Source organism: Eubalaena glacialis, chromosome 6, assembly GCF_028564815.1.
Source record: "Eubalaena glacialis isolate mEubGla1 chromosome 6, mEubGla1.1.hap2.+ XY, whole genome shotgun sequence".
NCBI classification, from domain to species: domain Eukaryota; kingdom Metazoa; phylum Chordata; class Mammalia; order Artiodactyla; family Balaenidae; genus Eubalaena; species Eubalaena glacialis.
In genome coordinates, this window is record NC_083721.1 from 46,294,314 (window position 1) to 46,312,178 (window position 17,865).

Here is a 17,865-nt window from a genome sequence, read left to right on the forward strand (position 1 = left end):
TCTCCTTGACAGTTCATATTTGGTCTCTGGACTTTCAAGACACAGTGAATTATGACCTGCTCACCAGAGCCTCCTGAGAAAACTGGAGCTGAGTCACCCCATGCCAAACCTTCAGCGAAAATTGGTCAGTCCTGGATATTGAAGAAGTCGTGGAAATTAAGTTATCTGGGAAACTTCATGAATCTAGATAGCACAGAGGTAAAGGTGATACGTTAGCAAAGCAAAGTTAGACGCCAAGACTAATGTGCCACACAAATGTGTCACTGACTCGTCCCAGGCTAGGTTACTTGGTTGTTTGTTCTAACTGGTAAAGGAAAATGATACATTCAGGTAGGCAACATAGGACTTGGTATCTAGGCTTATGAGGATTTCTCCACTCCAGACCAGTCTGGATCAGCATCTAAGCTCTGCTACTCCCTAGGTATTAGTACCTAAGGAGGGCAATTTAGTCTGTTTAAGCTTTAGTTTTCTCATCAGGAAACTAGAAATGTATTCATTTGTTTGTACACTGATTCATTCAACAAATATCTGTGAGAACCCATTCTGTATTCTTTACTAAGTACTATTGTACATGCTAGGGATACAACAGAAACAGAACGAGATCCCTGCTGTTCCACAGCTTACGTTCTAGAGAGGAGAGAGACAATTAACAGGCAATAAGTAAGATATTTAGAATGTCAGGTGATGCAGAGCTAAGGTGTGTTGCCTCCATCTCCCCTTCAGGACCCAGGCATTTATTTCTTCAGTTGATGGGAGCGCTGCTTGCTGAAGACTCACAGCTGAATTCCTTTCCCAACATTGCCTCTGTCCAAAAGAGGCTGCATGCCCCAGAGACATCTCCTCTCCCCAGGGGCAGTCAGAATTCAAGACTGGTCAATGAGAGGCACAAAGATTAGTCCCATCACTTCAATTCAGGACAACTCTGAAGGGCCAAGTCAGCTCCAGAACTCCCTGAGGTCGGCTGAGGTCTTTGTAGCCACCACGTCGCAGTTCAGCTGCTCCACTTTCCCATTTCCGCTTCCCTCACCGCCCCGTGTGTCCGTACTGAGGTCACTCTTCAGTAAACCTATAGCATGCAGAGCCCCCCTGCAGAGTCTGCATCCCAGGCAACTCCATCTAAGACAGATAATGAGAAGTGCTCTGAAGGAAAGGAAAGCTGAGGGGAGGTTAGGGAGTGCCTCCCTCCTCCTGTGGTCGTGAAACGTTAACTCTCACTATAATCCTAATTTTGGGGACTTCCCTGGTGGCTCAGTGGTTAAGAATCCGCCTGCCAGTGCAGGGGACACGGGTTCGATCCCTGGTCTGGGAAGATCCCACATGCCGCAGAGCAAATAAACCCGTGCGCCACAACTGCTGAGCCCGTGAGCCACCACTACTGAAGCCCGCGCGCCTAGAGCCCGTGCTCCGCAACAAGAGAAGCCACCACAATGAGAAGCCTGCGCACCGAAACGAAGAGTAGCCCCCGCTTGCCGCAACTAGAGAGAGCCCGTGCGCAGCAACGAAGACCCAACGCAGCCATAAATAAATAAATAAATAAAATTCATAATCCTTCATAGAGAAGGGCCTTGCCCTTGGTCTTGAAGAAGAGGAAAGATATAAAGAACAAGCATAAAGAACAAGGAAATTTTTTATGATAGCAACTGATTCGAGCAATTCAATTTGGCAGATATTTCACAAATAGACAACTAAAGAAGCAGTAAAGAAGAATTTTGTTTAAACGCTCAAGCTTTTCCCCACACTCACTGCTGAGGGCCCAGGTTCAACCCGTGGTCAGGGAACTAAAATTCCACAAGCCACGGGGCATGGCCAAAAATTTTTTTTAAATTTTTTTAATTAATCCATTTTTTAAAAAAGAGCGCAAGCTTTGTATTGAACCCTGGACTTAGATCTTTATCACCTTCTAGATATCAGACCTTTGGCAAGTCAGTTAACCTCCCTGTGCCTCAGTCTCTACATCTGGAAAATGGAGAGAATACCACCCACTTTCTAGTGTTGTTCTGAGTGTGCAGTGACTCAGTGTGTGTAAAGTACTTAGCAGACTATCCAGCACCCATGTGGTTAGAGCTCAGTAAGTATTGGTTATTAATACTGATTTTATTGGTATTAATTTTCAACTCTAACATTCCATTCTAGCAAATTCAAAACTGAATTTAAAAAACAAAACAAGGACTTCCCTGGTGGTCCTGTGGTTAAGACTCCACACTTCTACTGCAGGGGGAGCATGGGTTCGATCCCTGGTCAGGGAAGTTCCACGTGCCACATGGTACAGCCAAAAAAAAAAAAAAAAATTCATTCATTCAAAAAACAAAACAAAACATTATTCTTTATTATCTTCTTGCATGTAGACATTTTACAATGGCAATCAAGTCATTCTCTGATTTCTCCCTCTGACATTTATTTTTCATGCCCATTAGCTAACCCTTGAGACTAGTTGGCTAGTCTTAGTGTTAGCTTTTGTTTAACTTTTATAGGTGACATATAAGCATGAGTGAGATTCCCCAAGATGAGCTGACCTTCCAGGGGTTACGCACTGAAGAACTGGATTCAGCCAAGGAAGCTCCACACTTGAACTTGTGAGATAGCAGATCTTAGCCAGCATAGGAGGCAAGTCAGGGAGCCTCCATCAGTTCCATTCCAACAACATTATCTTGTGGACCCAGAACCAGTCTCTCCTGTTCCAATGGTAATCAAATTATCTATGAGTTGGGCCACCTTTCTTTTAAATACTTAAATTACAAAAAGTCTTAATGCCAGCAGACAGTATAGCATAATGGTTAGGAGGTCAAACTCTAGAACTAGACTGTCTGTATTTACATCTGGTTCTGCCACTTCTATCTGCATAACCATGGGCAGGTTACTTAACCTCTCTGTACCTTAGTTTCTCCAATTATAAAGTGAAGCTAATAATACTACTGTCTCATATGATTGTTTTGAAGATTAAATAGGTTGATACATGTGAAGTGTTTAGAACTGTGGATTACATACATAAGCCCTTTAAAAGTGTTAGTTATTATAATAATTACTACCCTTCGTCTGAGGGGGACTCCTTCACTGAGTCCAATATGAATTTTTGAGTGAGCCTGTGCTGTGAATCAGCTGCCACTCATCTCCAAAAAAAAAAAAAGAAAGAAAAAAATTAAGAAGGAATAAAAAGAATGTAATTCTGGCAAGAAACCTCCCTTAGGTTACCCTCTGTGGAATCCTCTTCCATTTTCAAGTAGAAATGACATGATTTATGTACCCATAGCCACCTACCCCACTATAAATTTTTAAAATTAAATAAATAACTGAACAACTGATTTCCTGGCAAAAGAATAAGCAACCCACAGAAAATCACATTTATCTATATATTGAAAACTATATTTTGACTCAGAATAGGTATTAGTTATGCTATTACTTCTATAAGTAATAAGCATAGAATATCCTATTTGAGGAAGGATTTTACTTTTTCAAATTATGGAATAGATGCAGGTTTGAGAATTTTGAACTTTTATAAAATCACATTTTTACTTGCATAATGACTGGAAAGAGGGATACTCCATTCTTTTCCAAATAAACCTGTGTTGCCTGGCAGACAGAGCACCAAGTGGAAACATACCAAGGAGCCTTAGGGTTATCTAATTGCCCTTAGCACATTCTTTCTTCTGTCATGTTCTGTACTGCAACTCAAAATGCCTTTTGAATCCTTCTAAATTGTTGACAACTAATTTCTGTCCATTAGAGACCCACTTCTCACTGTTTATATTTATCCGTCTTAGGAGCTGCATCTTTTTATAGCTAGCTAGCTGTATTTTTGTCATTTTCCCTCTCTCTTCTTGCTTAACTGTCCACTGTGCTGATAGATTTCAAATTGTATTAAACATAAACATGCAGTTAAGATACCCAATTAACACTCCTGGTGATTTTCTTTTAAGTTATGTACCTTTACAATTGCTATTTGCTTGAATTCAGCAATAGTTTTATGGATTATAAAAGTATATCATTCATGATTAGACTCTACCCTACCCTTGAGATTATTAACAGAAGCAGGCAATATAAATTTAACAAGTTTTTATTTAAAAAACAAAATTCACGTGAAACTGTTTCTGTCACCATTTTCCCCAGTGTTCTTACTGCTTAAGATAATACTTTACTATTTACAGAAAATGAAGGCCACAAGTGAGTAAATAAGAAGTTGATAGGGTAATTCTATCTTTGCATTGATCTGTGACATCCAGAGACCTCTAAGTCCTTAGAACTTGCATACATAAGGAGAGAAGGGGCATCTTACTTAGTCCATGACTGGGAAGATGTTTGAGGGAGTCTAATATGCAACCTTAGCTTCAGACTTCCAATAGCTTATACTGTGGAAATTGGGGGATTAGGACAAGTGAAGAATGCCAAAACTCAGTATGGAAAATAAAAGCAATGAGAAGAATACTTTCTGTCAATCTTCAGAAGAGAAGCAGTATAGAAAAACTCACTTGGGCTTCCCTGGTGGTGCAGTGGTTAAGAATCCGCCTGCCAACGCCAGAGACATGGGTTCGAGCCCTGGTCCAGGAAGATCCCACATGCCGCGGAGCAGCTAAGCCTGTGTGCCACAACTACTGAAGCCTGCACGCCTAAAGTCCGTGCTCTGCAACAAGAGAAGCCACCGCAATGAGAAACCCGCGCACCACAATGAAGAGTAGCCCCCGCTTGCCGCAACTAGAGAAAGCCTGAGCGCAGCAACAAAGACCCAACGCAGCCAAAAATAAATGCATAAATAATAAATAAATAAAAGAACTAAAAACATTTTTTAAAAAGACTTACATTTAAAAAAAAAAAAGAAAAATTCACTTGGCTTTTTATATGTGCATCTCCATTGCCAGGGGGAAAAAGGTACTTAACACATGAATCAGTCAATCTAGTAAGTATATGGAATTTAGAAATTCTTCTCATGTGTCTTAAAGGGGATAGAAGTGACCTTTGTTACACCTTTTGTTAATCATCTAGAATTACTCAATCAAGAATATTGTTTAACAGAACACACCCAAACATATATATAACTAATCTAAATCATTAGTATCAATTATTAGAGTTAAGAGAGAATTATAGTTATAGTCACATTTCATGTTTTAGGGAGAAAACTGAATGCTTGCTGAATGCTTTTCCCACATATATGCTAACGTGTCTAAATTGCCCTTAATTTTTATGGGGATGCTTTCTCGGAAAGCTTGATTAACTAAACAGGATTGTTGATTCTTTTACTTGCAATTCTCTTCTCCCTAAAAACATTCCAGGCAGTTTAAGACACATGTACAAAATGTTTCATAAATTAGAACTAGAAGTAGAAAATTAGATCCATAAAAACAAGAAGGAACAAAGTTTTGTTTTGATAATTATTACTAGAGATGCATGTGTGCACCATCTCTGCCTCTGAGATTTCTGGCAGCAGCCAGAGAATAGAGATGTGATCACGCTCTTATAATAGGAAGCACAAATGCTATAGGAAATATGTATGGAGGGCATTGAGGATAATGGCCTCAAGCAGAGCTTTTTCAACAAATGAAGAAGTTTGTTTCATGTGGTATTTTCTGACCACAACCTTTGATAGAAGACCTGACGGAGGTAAAGTGTCACTGATTGAAGGTGGTTTTTCCATGGTGGTATACCATGAGCTAAGTTAGGGAAAAAGACGTACAAGAATATCCCAGACAGGACTACAGTGGAAACATGGGGAGTAAACCTGGGCTTCAAAAAGGACTGAAACAAGAAATCGGAAAACTCTTGAAATGAAAGCAGCCAGTCTTTTTCTTGTTCTACACAGCCACTCATCTCTGTTTCTCTCTCGAAAGACTATTTTTGCCTGAATCTGTGTTCATTTAAGAAAGGATATCTATCTGCCCCATGACTTGCAAACTCACATTTCTGCTTCATTTCAATCATGGATCAAAATTGTTAAACACTGTGAATCCTAATCCCAAATTCCTAGAAGAGAGACTGTGAGTGGCCCAGTTTGAGTCAGATCTCCATCCCTAATCCAATTCATGTCTGGGAGCCAGAGACAGAGAGAACAGTCTTCCAAAGCCCTACCCTGGGGTAGAGGCAGTTTTCAGAGACAGGGCTGAACAGATATCCTAAGAGATGCTTACTAAGAATTTTAAGATTAGTCTTTAATGAGCGCTTAGAATGTGAATTCTCTATTTTTGTATTGAGGGATGGTGCAAGTGCTTTAAAAATAAGATGAAGAAGATGCAGAAATCTTTCTGCTATTAAAGCCAAGATGCCCAACCAATATTTTTGCTCATGCAAAAATAAAATCTCCCCACATTTGCACTGAAATGGGCTGCAGGCAAAGCAAAGATTGTCCTTAGGAAGCAGATTTGGATCTGCTCCCACAATTAAACATACTCTCGATCGAAAGCCTGGGGTTCCACACCACAGGGTACTGTGGAAAAAAAAGATGATTCTGGCCTGGAAAATTTTCAAAGCAAGTGTTCCAAGTCATCAAAAAGAAGCCCAAGGAGGACTGCTCCCATGGAAAAAGTTATATATTGAGCTGCACAGTTCTGCAGCATGCTTTCCAGGATAAGCCATGGAAAAAGTATGTTGTACAAAATGGAATAGGTTGTCTAGTTTGTAGAGTTTTGATCAACTGCCTTTTGTCTGACAAAGAAAATGATTTTAGTTTTGATAAAGTTGATGATTATACAATTCTTTCTGAAGCAGTAGAATGGCTGAATTATTTGTATCCAGAAATCAATTCTAGTTGTTGAAAATGAAACCCATATCATCAACATATAGGAAGAGGTTTATCTTTCTGTCTACCAAGATGGCACATATGCAGTTTGTCTACAATCAGTATCAAATTGTGAAGATATTCGTTTAAAAGATGAATAAATAAAACACAATGCCTGTTTATATTACATGAAATTGTGAATGGGTATGTCAGGAAAATTTTCCCCTTTAGTTCACCATTCTTTTAGAGTGGCATTTACTCTCATTTTTTTGGAATCATAATACTAAGCCTCAGTTTTAAGTTAACTTGATCCTCTAGGCAATGAATTAAAAATTTAATGAAAGATATATATGCAAAGCAAACAGTCTTATTTTCTTGAAAATAATAACATTAAATAGTAGAGTAATACTGTGCCCAAAACCCTCTTGCTTCTAATACAAAATATTTAACTTGGAGACCTCACTCATTGTTTAAGGGAAAGCATACCATAAATAATTGAGGGACTCTGAGAAAGTTGAGTCGAGCCATAGTTTTGTAGGACTATAGGTTGGCCCTTTTTAAAATAGGGTTGATTCTCCTTGAATCTTTCCAGAACCAATTATAATGATTGGTTAAAGGCTGAGGTAAATAGTTTGGTGGTATTCAGAACAGGCTTCAAACTGTTTCAAACAATGATCCAAAAACTTGCCCTACAACTTATTTGCTTTCAGGAGATGATCAAATGAGTTCTGGCATAAGGGGTAACAGGTCCCTGTTAGATGCCTGGGATCTAAATTACTTTGGACACCGTGCTTGGGTCCATAAAACTGAGAGAAATTACACTCCCACCCCAACATTGCTGGTTTCTGTGCTTTCACAAATACTTCTACTGAAGCCATATAAGGGACAACTGTAGCCTCAAATCTGCTTTATCATTAACTGAGAAAATTAAGTAAAGGTCTTCCACAGGAATTTGTTTAGCTCCAGATTTGGTAGTAATGAGTTTATAATTAGATGGGTTTAAATTGGGCAGATTCTTCCACAATCTGATTTTAACATGCTGTCACGCTAAACTTGCCAGAAATGTCAGTTCATTTGTTTTTATTTTTGGTTTGTTTGTTTTTACATCCATGCAATTTTTATTAAATCAGTGCATGAGATCCATTAAATATATGCTAGACAGGACTGATTTCCCCCTGAATCTGTCTATTAAAGAAAAAAAAAAGGAATCTCTTCAGGCAGAGCATTTGATATTCTTTGTATAACAAAAGGTTATTTTATAAAGGTAACTGCCCCCCATCCCATTTCACCTTATTCTTCCTATCCTATCCATCTCATTGTGGGGACAAACATACTCAGGAGGCTGTGTTCAACATCAAACTTTTTAAAAAAAATAGTAAATGGAGATAGAAAACATCCAGCTCAAGCAACATAATAAACAATGAGAAATTATTAGTACCTAGTTTGGAAATATAAAGACCCACTTACCCTCCTGTCCCCTCATATTAAGATATGCATGTGGAAAAATACAACCAAATTCTTTCCTCTTTGGTTCATTATATTAAATAGGACTATCAGTTTCAAGTAACAAAACCCCAACTGGCTTAATAAAAAGTGGGACTTTATTGCTTTCTGTAACCAAAGTCAAGGAGTAGCATGAGATTCAGGCCAAATCCAGGCTCTCCAACTGTGTTCTCAATACTTTCTTGGTCTCAGTTCTGCTTTCTTCTCTGTTGGATTTATCTTCAGGCAAGTCCTTCCCATATATATATACATGAGTTTATATCTCCAGTAAAAATGGCAATTCTGATGAAACTCACATCTCCATCAACTCTACCTCTGAACCTGAGTATGAATGGTAACCTGAGAAAAACATAAGCATGATGTCAATTTAAATTTTCATGATCCATCCCTTGCCTCTCTCTCTCCAACCTACTATTCAGCCTCTTGATCTGTGTCTCAGACATCCCAAAGTACACAGAAACAACAACTCAAGATGGTGAGCTATTTTGTGTCTCCATGTTTATGATGTCATTTCTTCAAACTAGAATGTCCCAATATCTACTCATCACCTTGGTGACTTGCAAATTTATTCTAATCATTCTAGCTTTAGCTTAGGAATCACCTCCTTTATAAACCTTCCTTCACTTCTTCCCATCAAGGTTATTACTCTCCTACTCTTCCCTCATTACCTTCACATGTACCTCCATTTTAGGAACAATTTTATTATATTACAATTAAGGCTTACATCTCTAACCCCTTCGCTAAAGAGAAACTACTATGAAGACAGGAAAATATGCTTTAGTTTTCTTTGTCTCTCCAATCCTGATATCATAGTGTTTAGCACATTCTAAATGATTAATATTTTTGTTGTTTTTGAATGAATAATGAGTCAGTAAAGAGGATTTCCTCAAGAAAATCTATAGAACTTTTTCTAAGTAATCAATCTGTGTTTCTTATCAGGATTTTTCTTTAAATATTTTTATGAAAAATAGATCCTAAATAAATCTTTTATTTTATAAGCCTATGAAATTTGTGATCGCTATACATTTAATTACAAACCTACTTAACCTCAAACCACACTAACCTTTATATATTTTTTTTAAAAACATCTTTATTGAAGTATAATTGCTTTACAATGGTGTGTTAGTTTCTGCATTATAACAAAGTGAATCAGTTATACATATACATATGTTCCCATATCTCTTCCCTCTTGCATCTCCCTCCCTCCCACCCTCCCCATCCCACCCCTCTAGGTGGTCACAAAGCACCGAGCTGATCTCCCTGTGCTATGCGGCTGCTTCCCACTAGCTATCTATTGTACATCTGGTACACACTAACCTTTATATTAAAAGCTATAACCTCAAGTGCATATATATGCCTAGCAATATGTAAATATCCACTATTATTATTATGATACTTGTTGAATAGTGTTTGAAATTGAACATAATAGGTTCCAGATCAGTATTCCAGGGAATTTGTGAAATTTGTAAGGAAATTCTGTTGTACGCTGGATCTTTAAAGAAAATGATGAAATATGTACTTTGGCAACATGAGTATTTCAATTGCAAAAAAAAAATGTTATCAAAGATCTATCTCAACTGCCAGTAACAATATGAAATATAGACAATTACAAATTAAACTCTTGACATTTAGAATGTTAACAGTAGTCCCAGGTGTTTAAATGCCTCAATCTCTTTTCATTGTTCTTTGATATTTGTCACATGAAGCCTACCTGTAGCAAGGCATGTTGACCATTTATTAATGCAGACAAAAATCTCTTTAAAAAAAGAAAAAGACAACAAGTGTTTCATCACACTACACTACTTGCCTCTGCTTCTGCCTCTCCATCAAGTTGTACCAAACTCACATTTTCCAATTATCCCTGTGTCATTTGGCATTTTTATCTGACAAGTAAATTAAGGTCATCAAGGAGAGTGAATCTTGAAGTCTTCTGTGTCCCAATGTAGCCACAGTTTGAAGTACTGAATTGCATTGTTTCTGGAGAAATGACAGAGCAGTGGCGGAAAGCACGGATGTGAAATAATTTTCTGAAGTGTAATCCCAGCTAAGGGTCTTTACTTCAACAGAAATGATCCATGAGGTTTGTTTCCATCCAGCTGAGAAGAGAATTCAGTAACTGGCTTACTAGAGTGTATCAGAGAGTTTCTTGCTATTTTCTCTCTCTCTCTATCTATCTCACTATCTCTCTCTCTCTCTTTCTCTCTCTCTCTCTCTCTCTCTCTCTCTCTCGTATACCAGTCTTAGGGATATTTTTCCTTTTGGTAGATGGCACCAAATGTTGAATGAATATAAAAGAAACATGTTAGTACAATCTCAGGCAATACCTCTTCCTCTAAATAGCTACTTCATTCAAACCCTAGGCTGGGATATTTGAATAAAGAAGTTTATTCACACTATTTTCTATTAATTTATCTTTGAACATATTAAATGCCAAAATACAAAAGTGTTGGGGAATTTTTTGTGTCACTAGAACATTTTTAAGCATTAATATTACCAAACAAATCATACATGAAAACTTTTTATAGTCAGAGATGTTTAATCCTTACATCTAGAATGTGTTCTTTATCTCTTCTTCATGAAAATATGCATTTATTAATCCCTATACTGTGTAAGGCACTGTGCTAATCCCATGTGATACAGAAAGGAGAATGATATTATTTCTGCCCTCAAGAAGCTTATGACATAGTTGAAATGGGCCAAAAAATGGAAATCTTCAGAAAATGAATCATTTTTGATGGTTGAAGTTTTCAGACAGAGGTTTGGTCTTTAAAGTATTATTTTTATAATTTTTAAATATTTTGAATATTTTTCTAATAATGCATCCACAAACTCCTGCCCTTTTATATAAAATATCTTGAACATATCTCAGCATTTTTTAATGGACCTTGAATGATCATGTTAATGCATTGAGTTCTAACATAGTGAGTCCTTTGGTGCTCCTTGAATTTTATAGGGCTATTTGATCCTCAGCTCCTGCCTCCAGAGTAGTATATATTCTGGAATTTTATGTCAGATTTTCAGGTTTCCCCGCTGTTCTTTCAGTCAGGCTAGCAGTGTGCACTTCCATTCAATTCCCTCTCTTCAGGTATCTGCTTTGTGAACTTGGAAATCAATAAACATGTCTGAAGTAAGAGTGTGAGGCACTGAAGCTGTTTTATGAGTAAACTCTGCATTCTTTAGTATGTGAACATCTGTCAGATGTTTCTTCAGAGGCTCTTTATGTCTGTCTTGTTTGCCACTGCTCCACCGCATTCCACATAATTGAACTCGCCATCTAGCTGAATTCAAATACATGTGATAAGATGAGTATCTGAACTAAGAAAATAGCTGTGGGGATAGGAGGGAATGGGAATCAATTAAGAAATACTTTAAAATGTAGGAATGACAGGATTGATGATCTGATGATCTGCCTGCATTATGTGAGGGCTGAGTCCAAAGTTTCAGTCTTGGACATCTCTAAGAATGATATACTTACTGCGATGGGAGGATTTTACTCTCTAGGCAATAGGAAAGTCTGAGGTTTTTTTTGTTTTGTTTTTTTAATTTTTAAATCATTTTATTTGCTGAGTATTTTTAAGTATTATTTTGAAGTATAATTATCTGGCCACATAATGTGGGATGGATTAGGAAGAGACACTGTGGAAAGTCAGTCTAATAGAAAATTATAAAAGTAGCTTAATCACATGAGGCTGAAGTCTTAGAGGCAGTACCAGTGGTAATAAAAACAAGATAACATAAGACATAATAATGATTTGACTTTGGACCTGGAGTTATAGGGAACGGTAAAATCAAAGATGACCTCATGTTTCAAGTCCAGGTGGCCAAGAGAGTAACACCATCTACAAAACCACAAGATTATCTTCATCTAGGAGAACTATTTCTTCAGTTTTCATTCCTATCTCACACTCTTATGTCTACATGACCATACAGTGGTGAGATTTTACAGACTCATGAGTCTCCATTGTATATTGCTACATCTTTATATATATATGTCTCATTTCATAAAGTTAAACCAATCCTGATTGCAATATATACCCTGAGAGGGGAATTTTTTTCCTGAAAAAAATAATGCTAAGGATTTCCTGTATCGATCGTCAACAAACCTTAAGGTTAATTTACTGGGTGCTCTCCATACATTACTTTGTTGAGATTTCTGCTGTGTTTAAAAAAATCATTTGGTAAAGTGTTGAGATAATAGTATTTGAAATTTTGACATTTCATCTAAAATTGGGAGTCATAAATAAAACATGTGAATATGAAACAAATTTATTTCACTGGGCAACATTTTGAGAAATGCTTTATTCAAAAAAATCATGTAAATGTTGTCTTCCATTACTTTAAGATGTTAAAACAGAAAAGAGTTAACTTTAAAAAGCTATTGCATAGAAAATAACACAGAATACAAATAACAGATTTTACTTTGAAATGTAAATATAAACTAGAATAATCTTGATTACAGAGAGACAAAATCATATGCCTCCATAGAAGAAAATTCTTTGGTTAAAAATAGCCAAATTGCTTTTCCCTCATACTTTCTTTAAGGCATGAAATCTATTTTTTTAAGTATTTGGATTCCAAGTAAAGAACTTCACTTTTTTCTCTTTAAATACCAATAACTAAAGCAAACCTCACTTAATAATGTCATCCTGACTTATGCCAGGCATTGGGTAGGTGCTAAGTCCTTGCTCAGTAACAAATTTGCAACTCTTTTTGGGTAATTGCTTCCTCTTAAGGAAGTATGCTTCTTTCCAAACCATAGAATGAAATGTATCATTTTAATATACTTATCTTTTTCTAAGACTATAACCTCATTCCATTAAGCAAAGGAACATTCCCAATCACCTAGTCACAATTAAATTTTATTTCTTACCATAGATTATTGTGTTTCTTATTGTGTTACTTCTGAAGGACACGTTTGCTCTGTATACACATTTCTCCTACAAAACTAATTAGAAATAAGCAAGCTTCTTCTCAGGATTGAAAACATGAATAGTTGGTACTATAGACAAGTTTTCACAACAGAGGAATTTGTAACTATACTATAATTTTATGGAATCCACTTGGTAGATGATTTTATGGTTTATTTGTCTAAGTGTCCATTTACATTAATGAAGTCTTTGAGACCTCTAAACAAGGAACAACTCCTCACTGTCTCCCTCCTCCTCTTCCTTTTCCTTTCCCCCTCCTCCTCCTCCTCCTTCTTCCAACACGGCATATTTCCAAACTCCCACTCTGCTGACTCACTGCCAAAGGCTGTTTATCCTCTTCCAGAGCACCTTGCAGTTTCTCTTTTGTAACAGTTCTTAGACTCCTAATTATTTGCTCATTGTTTATCTTCCCCACTGGATGGTAAATCCAGGAGGACAGTCTTTATTGTTTACCACTGTATCCCTAGAGTCCATCTCAGTGCCTGCCATGTAATAGGTGCTCAATAAACATTTATTGAATGAACTAATAAATTCTTAACCTTGGATTCACATTTATAAACTTAATCTACTCAACTTGATCAAATGTAGAAGTCTGTACTTTCTAGTAGTCCCTGCCTTCCGGGAAGCATTATCTCCAATAATACAGAATAATTAGAGTCCTCTGATTAAAATAGTGTTGGATAGACTTACTTCATATACATAACGTTACTACCTTCAAGGTAAATCTCTACATATCAAGTGGAAGGCAAGAATATGGATTACCCTAGGTTAATCTGACCTGTTTTATATGAGAATCATCCAATGCACACAATCATTCAATCCATTCACACAAACAAATATTTATTGAGCTACTACCATGTATCAAGCTCTGTAGGTCAAATACTGTATTAGTTTCCTAGGGTTACTCTAACAAATTACCACACATAGTGGCTTAAAACACCAAATTCGTTCTCTCACAGTTATGGAAGCCAGAAACAGAAGCATACTCTCCCCTAAGGCTCTAGGAGAGAATCCTTCCTTGCCTCTCCCACTGTCTGGTGGCTCCAGGCATTCCTTGGCTTGTGGCTGCATAACTCTAGTCTCTGTCTCTGGCCTTCTTCTCTTTATTTTCTCTTCTCCTGTCTCTTATAAGGACCCTTTTCATGGATTTGGGCCCACCCAGTTGATCCAGGATGATTGAGGTCCTCAGTTACACCTACAAATTCCTTTTGGGGGAGGTGGAGGAGGAGAGGATGTCTTCATTCAACATATTATAGATACTATAGTGAATAAAGTCCCTGCAATAGAATTTGCAATCTAACAGAAAGACAGATTACCAAAAAAAGGTAATTTCAATAAAACATGATAGAAATTTATGGATAAAAGTAGTACAAGGGTCTATGGGAACATATATCTAGGGACCTAACAAAATCTAAACAACCAGAAAATGATGTGATGTTCATGCAGGAGGATTGATTAGGAATTGACCATGAAAGTCCAGTGCATTGAAGGAACTGGCAGAAATTTAGCATGGTTAGAGAATGATGAGAGATGAATCTGGAGATATATGCTAGAGCCATTTGTAGAGAGCCTTGTTAACAAAGTTAAGGGCTTTGGACTTTATCCTGAGATAAAGTCAGAGCCCTGTGTCTGGCTACATTAATATGATAAAAAGGCAGAAATTATCCCTATCCGGACCAAGAGCTGAAGCACAGGTCCTATGAATTCCTCTTATTTCCGTATGGCAAATCTTGTTCTTCCCAGTATTTGATTGCAGCCTTAGTGAATAACACAATATCATAGTAAAATTGCTCTGAAGGATTGTGTTAAGAATATTTAATTCAACATTCTCATTTTTACAGACATGAAACCAAGGTCAAGCAAGGCTATGATGGTTCTAGAACACACAAAAGAGCCCCAAGCCAGTTGTTCTGTTAGTGTAAATGGTGGTGCAAAATAGTGGCAATAGTGTGGGCTTGGAGATTGATAAATCAGGGTTGGGTGGCCAGCTTTCTTGTGTACAAGACGTGTGACCTTAGGCAAGTAATATAACCACTTAAGTTAGGAATAATAATAGTACCTACCTATTAAGATGTTGTGCAGATAAATTTGATAATGAATTTGAAGCACTAAGCATACTGCTAGAGGATAGTTTATTGTTGAGTACATATGGCTATTGTTGATGATGATGATGAGATCCATAATGTTTTCATAATCAACCCAGCCCCATCATCCAGAGAATTTTACTGTCAGTATAATAGTACATCACATTATATACTCTTATTTTCAAATGACTTATTTTCATATATATATATATAAAATATTCTCCACAGAGGAGTGTTCAGAATTCCTAGTACAGATGTTTAAGAAACAATTATGCAGAAATATACATTTTTCAACGTGTCACATCTTAATACTGTTATCCTATTAAAGTTTTAATTGAAGCAAAGTTCATAATATGTAATCACAAGGGTGAAAAAGAAGATATATTAGTAGTACTGGCATTTTACTGAGCAATTATTTAAATTAAACAACACAATTTTCTATAATGAGGTAATCTGATTTTCCAAAGGCACCCAATTACATAATCATCACTATCTGAACTTTGAATACATGGTGTCAATAAATCACTTGCTACCTGGCTACAATGAAAATACATGCTCCAGGTTTAAAACTCTTGAACTATATATTTTACAAATACACCAGTTGGTAAGTAAATAATGTTTTCTTTTTAAATGCTACCTCCTTTATCTTCAAAAAGTTAATGTTTTCTATAACATCTACTCCTTACAATTTGGTATTCAATAATTTTCAATAAGAAAATGTGACAATTTAAAGCACACATTAATTCCCACGGTATCAGTGTTATTCTGAAGATTAGGAAATCCAGTGAGGACCTAATAAAAAACCTTCAGTACATTATTTATTGGGTAAGATTCAACTATTTAACTTGTCTCTACACAGATTGTGAGCTACAACTCAACACTGAAATAGATTGCCTGAAAATATCTTGATTAAATCATAGTGACTAAGGTCTAATTCCAAGGTTTAGTAAATTTCTTACTAAAACCTGAACATAAATGACTTTTGTTTTTATTTACATTTAGATTTCTTAAAAAGCCTCCTAAATGCTTGACTGGTTTCTTACTGACTTAACAATAGCATTTAAGGTTTAGATATTCTCTAGTAGATATGTCATTTTTATGAGAAAGTTATTACTCTGGCTATGAATTTGCACATAGTTTACCCCATACTTGATTCCCAGAAAAAGATCTACTTCTACGGAAAGTACCCAGGTTTAATAAATTTAAATATTATGGTAGAGAATTAAGTGGTTTGCTTTTCAGTTATATTCTTTCTTTGATTCAGTTTGCTGCTTTCAACTGATTAATCGTTTTTGATAGTAATCTAAATAAAAATCAAGCTTTATTTAAGTTAAGGGATATTGGAGGCACTGATTGATTTAATGCTTTAGAATATTGATAATTAACTGAATTATTATTGCAAGTTATAGCATAGGAAGGAGAAATGAAACAAATATGTAAAGCCTGAATTCTGGTGATAGTCATGCGTGAGCTGGATCAAGTTCTTTAACTTCACTGAGCTTCAGTTTCCTTACCTCTATTATTAAGCAATTACCCATATGCTGTCCAATAAAATTGTATCTCATTAAAACTTCAGTAATACAGAGAATGAAAAGTGCTAATGAATTAATTGAACTAAGATATTTTAAAAGATTCCTGGAAGGTTAGTGAAACATGCAGCCCTTGCAGTTTTGATACAGTTTTGTAAGTGAGAGAAGTAATATGCTGTTACCATACATAATCCATACTTTTCCTCAAACAAGGAAGCTTTTAAATGTCATTTTTTTAATGACTGCTAGTCAAACATCTAAGCAACTACTATGTATACCCTTGTGCTCTAGAGTTGGGAATTCATGACTTTGATGTTTGAATTAAGCTCTATGAAATATAAAGAAGTTTGTTCTTAAATTGTGCAATAATAGCCTTCTCACTTTGTGAAAACAGACATCAGAACAGTCTGTAAAGCCTGGTCTGTTGGTGTATGGTCAGGCCACTCAAGATGGCTCTTCTCTTGCCCTCTGTCCACCCACTGCTCGACCAGCCCATGCTTCACCTACGCCCTACTCACATGACTATACAGTCCTCTTAATTATAGGGTTTAATCAGTAACTGCCTACATGCTTGCCACCTGTACCAGCTGCTGGTTTCCCTGGTAACTGATGAGCCCACCTAAAGTCAATTCCCCCTATAAATGGTAGCTCCACCCCACCCCCATAGTGAAGACTGCTAGTGTGTCCTGCCTGCTCTCTGCTGTCCATGATGGGGTGTCGCTCCAGGACTTACAGATTTGTAAGAATCCCTAACCAATAAACCGTCGCTGTCTCTGTCTTCTGACTCTTTCCTTTATCTCTCAGCTGGGCAATTACAAGGTTTGCAGGCCTGCAGGGTGTAGCCCAAACAGTTGGCAAAAGTGTTCAAGGAAATAATTTAGCAATTATGTAAACAAAATCCTTTAGTCCGTCTGCTGAATTAATTTTGCAAAACCTACTTAATCTTAAAATGAGGGGTACTAGGAATCCATCTGCTTTCTTGGTATTTTTGCAAAAAAGAAGAAAGGGTTATGTGATGGGTTATGACCTCAGTCTTCAGCCCTCATTTGGGGTTTGCATCTTGTGTGCCAAATAAAGGGCAAATATGGTGAGATTTTTTGGTAGGCATTACCATATTTTCA

The 17,865-nt window shown here is 36.7% G+C and overlaps 1 protein-coding gene across 1 annotated transcript in view; it reads left to right on the forward strand.

Annotated features, from left to right (window-relative positions):
* The window catches only part of EPHA6 (EPH receptor A6), an 846,791-nt gene that overhangs the window by 566,044 nt on the left and 262,882 nt on the right, over nt 1-17,865 (forward strand). The window lies entirely within an intron of this gene.